Genomic DNA, 14,098 nt, shown 5'->3' on the forward strand with positions numbered 1-14,098 from the left:
TTATTAGTCTGGTATCATATCCAGATAACCTGGTTTTAATAGAGGTTTATACATTTCATCAGATGATTTTCTTCATATCATTGTTTGAGCATTTTGATAAAGTACCCCTGATAAAGACCCGATAGGGAAGAAATGCGTCGGATTAGTCTATTGTTCTACTGCTGTATCGTATGTTTCAACAAAGAAATACACTAAAAACAATGTAAAACCAGATATATACGAAGAAGTCCTCTGTAAAATCACAAAGATATACTATGTTTTATTCTGTACTTTTATGAATAAATTGTATTCCATGTAATTGAAATTTTTTTTGTTTTAAACTGATGTACTAATATTATCGCCCCCAGATCTGTTTGTTTGCTGTTTTCCCCAAAACCTTTGCTAACAGGAGGTACTTCTAGAGGTGCTGCTCTTTCATTCTCTCAGCGCTATTGGGTATATATATATATATATATATATATATATATACATACACATACACACACACACACACGCACGCACACACACACACACACACACACACACACACACACACACACACGCACACACGCACACACGCACACACGCACAGAAAGGGTTTGTCCATGACTGATACCAAGCCTTCATCAATCTGATGATTTACTGCCCACAATCAGGGCCTTTGCACCAACAGAAAACCTGAGAACTTAACGCCTGAATTCAGTTTCATTTAAACCCTGGTAGAAAAAAAGGTAAAATGCCAAATCGGGCAGATCAGTGAGGAATAATTTGACCTTAATGACCATTTCCTTGGGTTATTATTTCTGCAAGTCTACTTGGCTTAGGACCGTATTAACATTTCTAATCAATGAAGCATTATATCTCCAAATATTTTTATCTTCAATTAAAGATGTCTTATTTAAACTCTTCTGAAGAGGTGTTCTGCAGTGGTAAACCAGTGCTGTCTCCAGAGAGACTTCTTTGGAACCCCCAATAGATTTTAGAACAGAGTGTACAGATGTTTGAATGACCTTCCTCGGATCCACAATCATTTTCCGGGCATTGAAATAGTCCGGTCTGTCTGGCTCGCGGTGAACGTACTGCAGTATATTGAATCCTGGCAAACTCTTCCAAGATGAAATGTTGGAGAAGTTTCCATCAGTGGTGATGGTTTGTGGAAAAATTTGATTTTCAAAAGAGAAAAACCCCAACTCCTGGGTTCTGTTGCTGGAGACTTTCCATCAGGCTGTCCCATGTCTGGTGTTTGATTGGCAGAATTATTTCATCAATATCATTCAGCAGCACAAACTTACTCCGGAACATGTTCCGATAGATGCAGTCATTGAGTGTTGCCAACTGACCATAATACTCAATATCCTTGACATCCATAGAATAGAGCCATGCTCGAGCCGGTCTCAGGTACTGCTGAATTGGCCATGGTATCACCTCTACAATACCTTCCGCAATGTAGTACTGAATGACTTTTTCCACCTGTGGGCTGCAGTTATTAAGGTAGATCATGACCCGTTGAGCCCCCAGTATCCGGTACATCTCCATGGTCTGTATGAACTGTAAGACGTTACTGTAATTCCCAAACATGGTGGAAATGCAGACCGTAAAGTTGGCAGAAAACGGTCTCATGTCCTGATTTTGTATTCGGAACAGGGGTAATTGTGTCCTGTTTCCTGTAGGAGACGTATGGACAGATAGGTACTTGGCATAGCAGCCTGGTGGTTCCATACAAACCAGGTCCGTTGTGCCATAGGGAAAGTCAAACCGATCAGTGTGTATGTCTATCTGTGCCTGGGAAACCTCCACAGATTTCTTTATGGTACAACAAAACCAGCAGTATAGATCCTTTACCTCTTTATGGTGAATAATGCTGAGGATACGGACTGCGCGGTTATTGTGTATTCGATTGTCAGAGTATGGAGCTATGATAAATGTCCGGTTGTCTCGCAGTGGTGTAATAGTATCAGTGGTCAGTCTACGATCACAGCAGGTACACGGAGGTCTCCAGTGATACAACGGAAGGTTAAAAGGGTCAGTAAATAAAATTCCTAGTAGAAAGGCGGCAGTCAGTAAGACGGACACGTACATTAGGTTCTTCCTCGTGATTCCGGCCATTGTATCAGGAAATGGAACAACTAGGGGAGAAACACGAGAAATCACATGAGAAGACAAAGAGATAAATGTACAGAACATGCAGAGATTCAACTCCGAGCTTTCCACACCTATCTAGCCAGTAGGTGGCGCCACAAACTAATGTAACTAGTGGGGACATAAGAGCAGTACACGATAATGGTGATAACCGGATAGAGCAGGGCTGACGTGTCTACCAAGCTTTGTGCACCGGGATCTTATAGTAGTTAGGACTGCTGTGTACGGTTTCTCACCTCTCAGTACGGTCCAGTTACAGATCATTTCCATATATTTGTGAGCCTATATACTAATAAACCCATATTACTAAATGTGTCATTATTGTGTAGCTGAATGTTTTTGTTACATTGGGACCTGCACTTCTAGGTGCGTTTTAACAGTTGAAAGAGTATTTGTGTCCAACTGTACATATAGTGTCCCATTGACAGTATACTCTCCGCTGACACATACTAGTCACATCCATTCACAGTTTAAAAACTATTTATGCCCTCCCCCCCCCCCCCCCCTAAATTAGCCTTTTCCTCTGCTTCATTTAATTCAATCAATCAATCAATCAATCATGTTCTGCAAACAAAAATCTAATTTCTGCATGTTGGTACAACCAGGCCCGGCGCTACCCGCTCAGCGAAGGGATGCAGTGCAGGGAGGCGCTGGGACAGAGAGGCGCTTTCCCTGCTCTGAATCCCTTCACTGCTGCGCCGTCCTGTCCCCCCTGCTGCTGCTGTGTCTGTCACTGTATGACAGTCACTGGCAGCAGCGCCTGCAGAATCAAAAACCTCCTGCCTCCCCTCCCCGTGTGACAGCGGCTGAGTACGGGACAGAAGGGGGCGGAGCTAAACGGACCAAAAGGGGCGGGGCTAAATGGGACAGAAGGGGCGGAGCTACACTGACCAGGCTGCAGTACAGAGGGAGACTGGCTTAGGTAAGTGGTGTGTGTGCAGTGTCGGACTGGGACATGAAGGGCCCACCGGGGAACTGCAGTGATAGGGGCCCATACTTAAGGGTTTGGCCTGCCTACAAAGGGTGTGTGGCCAGCCTCTACAGTTGAAATACACAATAGTCTAGTGCAGTGTAATGCAACATATCTACCATGTATAATACAAGTGCACAGTCTGGAACCTAATCCCTAGAGCAAAAAGTGGGCACTCAGGCAGTGGGGCCTACCGGTGGTTTCCCTGGTACCCCTGTGGGCCAGTCCGAGCCTGTGTGTGTGTGTGTGTGTGTGTGTGTGTGTGTGTGTATATGTGTGAATTGTGTGTGTGAGGTATGTCTGCGTACGCGCACTTTATGGACGCTAGTACTGGGGGGGGCATTACGTATAATGACGCTACTACTGGGGGAGGCCATTACATGCAAGGACGCTACTACTACTGGGAGGGTGCATTACGTATAAGGACGCTACTACAGGGGGGGCATTACGCGTAACAACGCTACTACTGCTGGGGGGGGCATTACTTATAAGGACGCTACTAGTACTACGGGGGAATTGCATATAAGGAGGCTTCTACTGGGGGTGCATTATGTATAAGGACGCTACTACTACTGTGGGGCATTACGTATATGGACGATACTACTATTATGGGGAATTACGTATAAGGACGCTTTTACTACTGGGGGTGCACTACGTATAAGGACGCTACTACTGCTGGGGGGAGCATTACGTATAAGAACGCTACTACTACTTGGGGGCATTATATATAAGGACGCTACTATTACTCGAGGGGCATTACGTATAACAATGCTACCACTACTAGAGGGGCATTACGTATAAGGATGCTACTACTGGGGGGGCATTATGCATAAGGACACTACTACTACAGGGGGGGGGGGGCATTACATGTAAAGATGCTACTACTGGGGGGGCCATTACGTATAAGGACGCTACTAGTACTGTGGGGGGGGGCATTACGTATAAGGACGCTACTACTACTAGGGGGGAATTACGTACAAGGACGCTTCTACTACTGGGGGTGCACTACGTATAAGGACGCTTCTACTACTGGGGGGGGCATTACGTATATAAGGACGCGTCTACTACTGGGGGTGCACTACGTATAAGGACGCTTCTACTACTGGGGGGGGCATTACGTATATAAGGACGCGTCTACTACTGGGGGTGCACTACGTATAAGGATGCTACTACTACTCTGGGTGCATTATGTATAAGGATGCTACTACTACTGGGGGGGCATTACGTATAAGGATGCTACTACTACTGGGGGGGCACTACGTATAAGGATGCTACTACTACTGGGGGGCATTATGTATAAGGATGCTACTACTACTGTGAGTGCATTATGTATAAGGATGCTACTACTACTGGGGTGCATTATATATAAGGACGCTACTACTACGGGTGGGGCATTACGTATAAGGGCCCTCATTCCGAGTTGTTCGCTCGGTAAATTTCATCGCATCGCAGCGATTTTCCGCTTAGTGCGCATGCGCAATGTTCGCACTGCGACTGCGCCAAGTAAATTTGCTATGCACTTAGTAATTTTACTCACGGCTTTTTCATCGTTCTGGCGATCGTAATGTGATTGACAGGAAATGGGTGTTACTGGGCGGAAACAGGCCGTTTTATGGGCGTGTGGGAAAAAACGCTACCGTTTCAGGAAAAAACGCAGGAGTGGCCGGAGAAACGGAGGAGTGTCTGGGCGAACGCTGGGTGTGTTTGTGACGTCAAACCAGGAACGACAAGAACTGAAATGATCGCAGATGCCGAGTAAGTCTGGAGCTACTCAGAAACTGCTACGAGGTGTGTAATCGCAATATTGCGATTACTTCGGTCGCAATTTTAAGATGCTAAGATTCACTCCCAGTAGGCGGCGGCTTAGCGTGAGCAACTCTGCTAAAATCGCCTTGCGAGCGATCAACTCGGAATGAGGGCCAAGATTAATAAGATTGTGCTACATTGTGGCGTAATTTTAAATGGGGGTACTATTGTGTGGCCATGCCCCTTAGTTGTGAGACCACACCCCTTTTCCCGGCGCACGCCAACAAAATATGGGAGGGCGCAATTTTATAGTTTGCAGGGGGGCGCCGAACACCCTAGCACCGGCCCTGGGTACAACACAAGGCACAATTCATTCATTCCCCTTGCTGATTAATCTGCTCTGGAAATCGGTCCTTTGGCTTTTTTGCATTTTAAAATCAATTCAGATACTGAGGTCCTAGACATTAATCTACAGTAGCTCAGCAATTGGGTGGTCAGCCTGCAGCGAGTTTCCATACCGCTGACAGGATAAGAATAAGCCGATCACCGCGAGATCTTCCTTAGAAGATCAACTCTTTGAAGAAAATGAGAGACAATTGCCCAATGCTTTTTGTAATTCTGTCTGAGGACCCCAGCAGGTGGATTTCACTCCTGACCTCATGGGTAGACTCTTCCAAGGCTTTTTCTACGTCATTTAAGCTTCTAGCTCACGTACCCATGATGACCCTTTAGCAAATCCAAAAAGGACTACATTCATCTGGTTGTGTTGACACTGGGCTGTGCTAATGTGCACACTCCACAAATCTGCAAAACCGAGCGGCAGAGGGTTCCAAATTCAAATCTGAAATCCTTCGTCCATCCCTTTTCCCAGTGTGTACTTTGGCACCCCTCACATAGTGCTAGGAGTGCAGTTGCTGTTGATTACTAAATGCAAGCTCATCTGCCCTTTGGGTTCCACCAGAGCATAGGGTTCCTCAACATCAGCAATGTCCAACATGTTGTGATGTAATGGAGACTCAGCAACCACAATATTTGCAGGAGTTCCACTGATTTCTGCTGCCTAAACACTAATCCCAACTGAGATCTACTCTGTTCATCTTTAGGATCATTTCCCCACAACTTCTCTTGGATAAGACAAGGGATCTAGTCCTATCAGACATCACATTCCTCTGCAGCTTTCCACCATCGCTGAGATTCCTGCCCACACCCCTGACTTCTGAATGCTGCAAGTTCCTTTCTCATCGCTTCACATCTGTCACATTACTCTGTAAGTCCCTACACTGACTCCCAGTGTCCTCCAGACTCACCCTCACCTACCAAACCTTCCCTCTTGGCCTATTAGCTCTAACCCTTACCTGCACCTTGCCAGGACCATACCTAGGGGTTGACCAGAATGGCACTCACCAGGGGTGCTGGATGAGGGGATATATAGAGTGCAACTCAGATGACCTGTTCTACAGTAAACCTTTACTATTATTCATTCCATTGAGCTTCATTTGCTCTGTTCAGCAGGGTCCACATTCTTGATGATCAGAGGGAGGTCGCAACATCTGTAGTGTACAGTGGCATTCACTGATGCCAAGAATGACGCATAGTGGCTCTTGCCGCGGGCAAGCAGGGTTTTTGCACAGGGCGCCGCTACCCTGAGGGCGCCGCCGTGGGAAGAGCTGCTACAAATCCTCCCTCCCTGCTCCCCGTCTACAGCGAGCGCCGTGTGCGCCCGCTGCAGCCCGCATCCCTGACTGACACTAGAGGTCAAAATTGACCCGTGGTGTCAGTGCGGCGCTGCTATGGGAGAGACATCATGACGTCTCTCCCATAGAGAGGAGCCGGCGCCCGGAGACAGCAGAAGCAGCGATCCGGAAGCAGGAGCGAGGCCGGTAAGTATATATTTTTTTCTTTTAGGATTTGATAGCGTCTCTAATACAGGGGGCACTACTACAGGGGGCACATACAGGGGGTACAGCTACTGGGGCAGATCTACAGGGGGCACATACAGGGGGAACAGCTACTGGGGGCAAAGCTACAAGGGGCACAGCTACTGGAGGCACTGCTACTGGTGGCACAGCTACTGGAGGCACTGCTACTGGTGGCACTGCTACTGGTGGCACTGCTACTGGTGGCACAGCTACTGGAGGCACTGCTACTGGAGGCACTGCTACTGGGGGAAAATTAACTGGGGGCACAACTACTGCGGGCACAGCTGCTGGGGGCACAACTACTGTGGGCACAGCTGCTGGGGGCACAACTACTGCGGGCACAGCTACTGGGGGCAAATCTACAGGGGGGCACAACTACTGCGGGCACAGCTGCTGGGGGCACAACTACTGGGGGCACAGCTACTGGGGGCAAATCTACAGGGGGGCACAACTACTGGGGGCACAGCTACAGGGGGCAAATCAACTGGGGTGCACAACTACTTGGGCAAATCTGGGGGCACAGCTACTGGGGGCATAACTGTGGCCACGACCCTCCCCTATGAAGCCAAACCCCTATTTTTCTCACTGTTTCGCTGCGGCGGGGGGCGCCAGTGGAAACTTTCGCACTGGGCGCCGGAAGGTGTAGAACCGGCCCTGAGTAGTGGCGCCGGTACTCCACTGCACAATCTCCCGGCTTTCTATGGACTACATCGGCTGCAGCCCATAGAAGCTGCCTTGTGCTGCTCGAAAGGCAGAGAGAAGTTTCCTACAGGAAGCCAGCTCACTGCTAATCACAGCCCGGTCTGTCAGTCCCAGAGGGAGGAAACACTCCCAATAGGACGGCCTGCAGTGACTGTGACAGGCAGGTAGGATATCCAATAGGAAGTCACTGCCAGCCACGGACTGCATCTGGCTTCACAGACTCTGTGCTGAGGTGGCAGATTTTACCTGGGGGGGCTGCAGTCCTGCAGCTCATAGGTAAAATCCGCCAATGGTGGGGAGGGGGGTGCACACATGGGGACAGTAGGGAGGTGGGCACGCACGGGGACAGTAGGGAGAGGGAGGTGCACACACGGGGACAGTAGGGAGGTGCACACACGGGGACAGTAAGGAGGTGGGCACACACGGGGACAGTGGGGAGGTGGGCACACACGGGGACAGTGGGGAGGGGGGGCACACACGGGGACAGTGGGGTGGTGGGCACACATGGGGACAGTGGGGAGGGGGGGCACACACAGGGACAGTGGGGTAAGAGAGGTGCGCACTGGGACAGTGGGGGGATGGGGGGGGGGTCACACACGGGGACAGTGGGGTGGGGGGTCACACACAGGGACAGTGGGGAGGCACACACAGGGACAGTGGGGAGGCACACAAACATTGGGACGGTTGGGAGGCACACAGACATGGGGACAGTGAGGAGGCACACAGACACGGGGACGGTTGGGAGGCACACAGACACGGGGACGGTTGGGAGGCACACAGACACGGGGACGGTTGGAAGGCACACAGACATGGGGACGGTTGGGAGGCACACAGACATGGGGACGGTTGGGAGGCACACAGACATGGGGACGGTTGGGAGGCACACAGACACGGGGACGGTTGGGAGGCACACAGACATGGGGACGGTTGGGAGGCACACAGACATGGGGACGGTTGGGAGGCACACGGGGACGGTTGGGGGGCACACACAGGGACAGTGGGGAGGCACACACAGGGACAGTGGGGAGGCACACTGACACGGGGACGGTTGGGAGGCACACAGACACGGGGACGGTTGGGAGGCACACAGACACGGGGACGGTTGGGAGGCACACAGACACGGGGACGGTTGGGAGGCACACAGACACGGGGACGGTTGGGAGGCACACAGACACGGGGACGGTTGGGAGGCACACAGACACGGGGACGGTTGGGAGGCACACAGACACGGGGACGGTTGGGAGGCACACAGACACGGGGACGGTTGGGAGGCACACAGACACGGGGACGGTTGGGAGGCACACAGACACGGGGACGGTTGGGAGGCACACAGACACGGGGACGGTTGGGAGGCACACAGACATGGGGACGGTTGGGAGGCACACAGACATGGGGACGGTTGGGAGGCACACAGACACAGTGACAGATAGGAGGCATACATACCTGTCACGATGAGGAACAATTATGCATTCAGTTGGTTATTCTGGATTTAGCATTTCTGTGTGGTCAGTTCCACCCTTTAAGTCTTTGTGCATAGAAACAGCCTGTATTGGAGATTGTAACATACAACCGTGTCTATGTATTTACCGTCTGCGCACAATACCTGGTCCGCAGCTCTGTATGCTATAGAACACAATACTCCTGTGCAGCGGGAGAATACAGTCATAAGTCTGCAGAAGAACTTTTACTTGAAATATCCCTGATATCCGACTGCACAATAATCACCTTTCTCCCTGAATCAGCAATTCTACCCCCTCTTCTGGTTTCCTAGGCTTCATGTATTTATGGTTATTGAAAAGGAGCATTTAATGAGCAAACAAGACTTGCGTCCTATAACACTTTAACCACTTAACTGGCATAGTAGCATGTGATGCGTCCGGAGCCAGGTGAACGCACTGACCCTGATGTGTGCCCCCTCCCTCTCCAGAGCCCGTTGCGCCCTGGATCGGCAGACATGCAGCGGCCTCTGACATCACTGCCAGAACTGTGCTCCAGAACGCCCTGGGTCCGGCATTCTGGAGCGCATGCTGCGGGAAACACGGCACAGGAAGGGGAAAATTCGTTCCTCTCTCTGCACATTCCAGCAGATCTCTCGGGGTGAGAAATTATTTTGTAATGATGTAATGAGGCCCTATGGATCCTGGTGGGGATGGGGGGGGGGGGGGTGAAAAGTAAACACACACACACATATATATCTGTCTCAAATATTTTACTATATTATTAAAAATACTTTTTAAACTTTAATAAGCATTAAAATAAAAGAAAGTCATTTTCTGAGCAGTTTTGCGGGGAAAAACCAGTCGGTTAAGGGAATGTGATGGGTGCTGTGCTGTACAGCTCAACGGATCTGCGCTTTATTAATTGTGACCACTAGTGAGTGACTACAGTACAGTAGTTACACAAGTCATATCTTAAATCTGTATTTGTGGAGTCACCGTGCTCCAATACACATAATACAATGGGCTGATTGCAGGTACACAATATGTAAACTCTAATACCCCTGAGGTATCAATGGGGTCATTCCGAGTTGATAGCTTGCTAGCAATTTTTAGCAGCCATACGGGGAATGTATTTTGCAGAAGTGCGAACGCCAGTGCAGCAGAGCGCCTGCAAAATCTTTCTGTGCAAAACAAGACCAGCCCTGTTGTTACTCTTCGTGTGCGTTGATTCTCACGACGGGGGGACGGCTTTTCACATCACACACACCCACCCAGCGAACGCCCAGCCACGCCTGCATTTTTTCTGCCATGCCTGCGTTTTTGTAAGCAATCCCTGAAAACGGTCAGTTGACACCAGGAAACGCCCACTTCATGTCAATCTTCCTGCGTTCGGCCGTGCGACAGGAATGTTCGTTAGACTCTGTGTAAACTCACAATGCTCATTGTATCCGTACGATGTGCCTGCACATTGCTGTGCATACGCATGCACAGAAATGCCGATTTTTAGCCTGATCGCTGAGATGCGAACAACGGCAGCTAGTGATCAATTCGGAATGACCCCCCATGTAAGGCAGTACATATCATAGGTGTCAATCATCAATGCCACAAAATAATCTAATGAGCTAGGGCCTAATTCAGATCTGATCTCTGGGCTGCGGTTTTTGCAGTCCCACTAGGAGATAGTCGCCGCCTACAGGGAGAGTGTATTTTCGCTGTGCAATTGTGCGATCGCATGTGTAGCAGTGCTGCACAAAATGATTTTGTGCAGTCTCTGTGCACCGTGCAGAACAGGACTTACGCCTACAGTGCGATGATAGCAGGCTGATAGGGACCGGAATTGACGTCACGCACCCACCTTGAAAACACTTGAGCCCGCCTGCGCTTTTCCGCACAATCCCTGTAAACGGTCAGTTGCCACGCATAAACGCCCTCTTCCTGTCAATCTCCTTGCGAATGTCCATGCAAATGGATTCTTTGCACCATCCCATTGCAGGGCGCTGATGCCCATTGCAGCCGCGCGACGTGCTGGCGCGGTGCATACGTAGTTCAGATCTGATGTTCCATGAAGCCATGCTATATAATAAAGGGCCTGATTCTGTAGGACGCAGCAGCGGCTGTGTGCGCTATATAATAAAGGGCCTGATTCTGTAGGATGCAGCAGCGGCTGTGTGTGCTATATAATAAAGGGCCTGATTCTGTAGGACGCAGCAGCAGCGGCTGTGTGTGCTATATAATAAAGGGCCTGATTCTGTAGGATGCAGCAGCGCGGCTATGTGTGCTATATAATAAAGGGCCTGATTCTGTAGGACGAAGCAGCGGCTGTGTGCACTATATAATAAAGGGCCTGATTCTGTAGGACGCAGCAGCAGCAGCGGCTGTGTGTGCTATATAATAAAGGGCCTGATTCTGTAGGACGCAGCAGCGGCTGTGTGCGCTATATAATAAAGGGCCTGATTCTGTAGGATGCAGCAGCGGCTGTGTGTGCTATACGATAAAGGGCCTGATTCTGTAGGACGCAGCAGCGGCTGTGTGCGCTATATAATAAAGGGCCTGATTCTGTAGGATGCAGCAGCTGTGTGCGCTATATAATAAAGGGCCTGATTCTGAAGGACGTAGCAGCAGCGGCTGTGTGTGCTATATAATAAAGGGCCTGATTCTGTAGGACGCAGCAGCAGCATCGGCTGTGTGTGCTATATAATAAAGGGCCTGATACTGTAGGACGTAGCAGCAGCGGCTGTGTGTGCTATATAATAAAGGGCCTGATTCTGTAGGATGCAGCAGCGGCTGTGTGTGCTATATGATAAAGGGCCTGATTCTGTAGGACGCAGCAGCGGCTGTGTGCGCTATATAATAAAGGGCCTGATTCTGTAGGATGCAGCAGCAGCGGCTGTGTGTGCTATATGATAAAGGGCCTGATTCTGTAGGATGCAGCAGCGGCTGTGTGCACTATATAATAAAGGGCCTGATTCTGTAGGATGCAGCAGCAGCGGCTGTGTGTGCTATATGATAAAGTGCCTGATTCTGTAGGATGCAGCAGCAGCGGCTGTGTGTGCTATATAATAAAGGGCCTGATTCTGTAGGACGCAGCAGCAGCGGCTGTGTATGCTATATAATAAAGGACCTGATACTGTAGGATGCAGGAGCGGCTGTGTGTACTATATAATAAAGGGCCTGATTCTGTAGGACGCAGCAGCAGCATCGGCTGTGTGTGCTATATAATAAAGGGCCTGATACTGTAGGACGTAGCAGCAGCGGCTGTGTGTGCTATATAATAAAGGGCCTGATTCTGTAGGACGCAGCAGCAGCAGCGGCTGTGTGTGCTATATAATAAAGGGCCTGATTCTGTAGGATGCAGCAGCATCAGCTGTGTGTGCTATATAATAAAGGGCCTGATTCTGTAGGATGCAGCAGCATCAGCTGTGTGTGCTATATAATAAAGGGCCTGATTCTGTAGGACGCAGCAACAGCGGCTGTGTGTGCTATATAATAAAGGGCCTGATTCTGTAGGATGCAGCAGCGGCTGTGTGTGCTATATAATAAAGGGCCTGAAACTGTAGGACGCAGCAGCTGTGTGTGCTATATAATAAAGGGCCTGATTCTGTAGGACGCAGCAGTGGCTGTGTGTGCTATATAATAAAGGGCCTGATTCTGTAGGATGCAGCAGCAGCGGCTGTGTGTGATATATGATAAATGGCCTGATACTGTAGGATGTAGCAGCAGCGGCTGTGTGCACTATATAATAAAGGGCCTGATACTGTAGGATGCAGCAGCGGCTGTGTGCGCTATATAATTAAGGGCATGATTCTGTAGGATGCAGCAGCGGCAGTGTGCGCTATATAATAAAGGGCCTGATTCTGTAGGATGCAGCAGCAGCGGCTGTGTGTGCTATATAATAAAGGGCCTGATTCTGTAGGACGCAGCAGCAGCAGCGGCTGTGTGTGCTATATAATAAAGGGCCTGATTCTGTAAGACGCAGCAGCGGCTGTGTGTGCTATATAATAAAGGGCCTGATACTGTAGGATGCAGCAGCATCAGCTGTGTGTGCTATATAATAAAGGGCCTGATTCTGTAGGATGCATCAGCGGCTGTGTGTGCTATATAATAAAGGGCCTGATTCTGTAGGACGCAGCAGCGGCTGTGTGCACTATATAATAAAGGGCCTGATTCTGTAGGACACAGCAGCGGCTGTGTGCACTATATAATAAAGGGCCTGATACTGTAGGATGCAGCAGCGGCTGTGTGTGCTATATAATAAAGGGCCTGATTCTGTAGGATGCAGCAGCAGCGGATGTGTGTGCTATATAATAAAGGGCCTGATTCTGTAGGACGCAGCAGCGGCTGTGTGCGCTATATAATAAAGGGCCTGATTCTGTAGGACGCAGCAGCGGCTGTGTGCGCTATATAATAATGGGCCTGATTCTGTAGGATGCAGCAGCGGCTGTGTGTGCTATATGATAAAGGGCCTGATTCTGTAGGACGCAGCAGCGGCTGTGTGCGCTATATAATAAAGGGCCTGATTCTGTAGGATGCAGCAGCTGTGTGCGCTATATAATAAAGGGCCTGATTCTGAAGGACGTAGCAGCAGCGGCTGTGTGTGCTATATAATAAAGGGCCTGATTCTGTAGGACGCAGCAGCAGCATCGGCTGTGTGTGCTATATAATAAAGGGCCTGATACTGTAGGGCGTAGCAGCAGCGGCTGTGTGTGCTATATAATAAAGGGCCTGATTCTGTAGGATGCAGCAGCGGCTGTGTGTGCTATATGATAAAGGGCCTGATTCTGTAGGACGCAGCAGCGGCTGTGTGCGCTATATAATAAAGGGCCTGATTCTGTAGGATGCAGCAGCAGCGGCTGTGTGTGCTATATGATAAAGGGCCTGATTCTGTAGGATGCAGCAGCGGCTGTGTGCACTATATAATAAAGGGCCTGATTCTGTAGGATGCAGCAGCAGCGGCTGTGTGTGCTATATGATAAAGGGCCTGATTCTGTAGGATGCAGCAGCAGCGGCTGTGTGTGCTATATAATAAAGGGCCTGATTCTGTAGGACGCAGCAGCAGCGGCTGTGTATGCTATATAATAAAGGACCTGATACTGTAGGATGCAGGAGCGGCTGTGTGTACTATATAATAAAGGGCCTGATTCTGTAGGACGCAGCAGCGGCTGTGTGTGCTATATAATAAAGGGCCTGATTCTGTAGGATGCAGC

At 49.6% G+C, this 14,098-nt stretch overlaps 1 pseudogene; it reads right to left on the reverse strand.

Moving 5' to 3' along the window:
• Window positions 1–234: 234 nt before the first annotated feature.
• LOC134987326 (uncharacterized) overlaps window positions 235–14,098 on the reverse strand; it is a 42,137-nt pseudogene continuing 28,273 nt past the window's right edge.

The sequence above is a fragment of the Pseudophryne corroboree genome (genome assembly GCF_028390025.1).
Source record: "Pseudophryne corroboree isolate aPseCor3 chromosome 8 unlocalized genomic scaffold, aPseCor3.hap2 SUPER_8_unloc_7, whole genome shotgun sequence".
NCBI lineage: Eukaryota > Metazoa > Chordata > Amphibia > Anura > Myobatrachidae > Pseudophryne > Pseudophryne corroboree.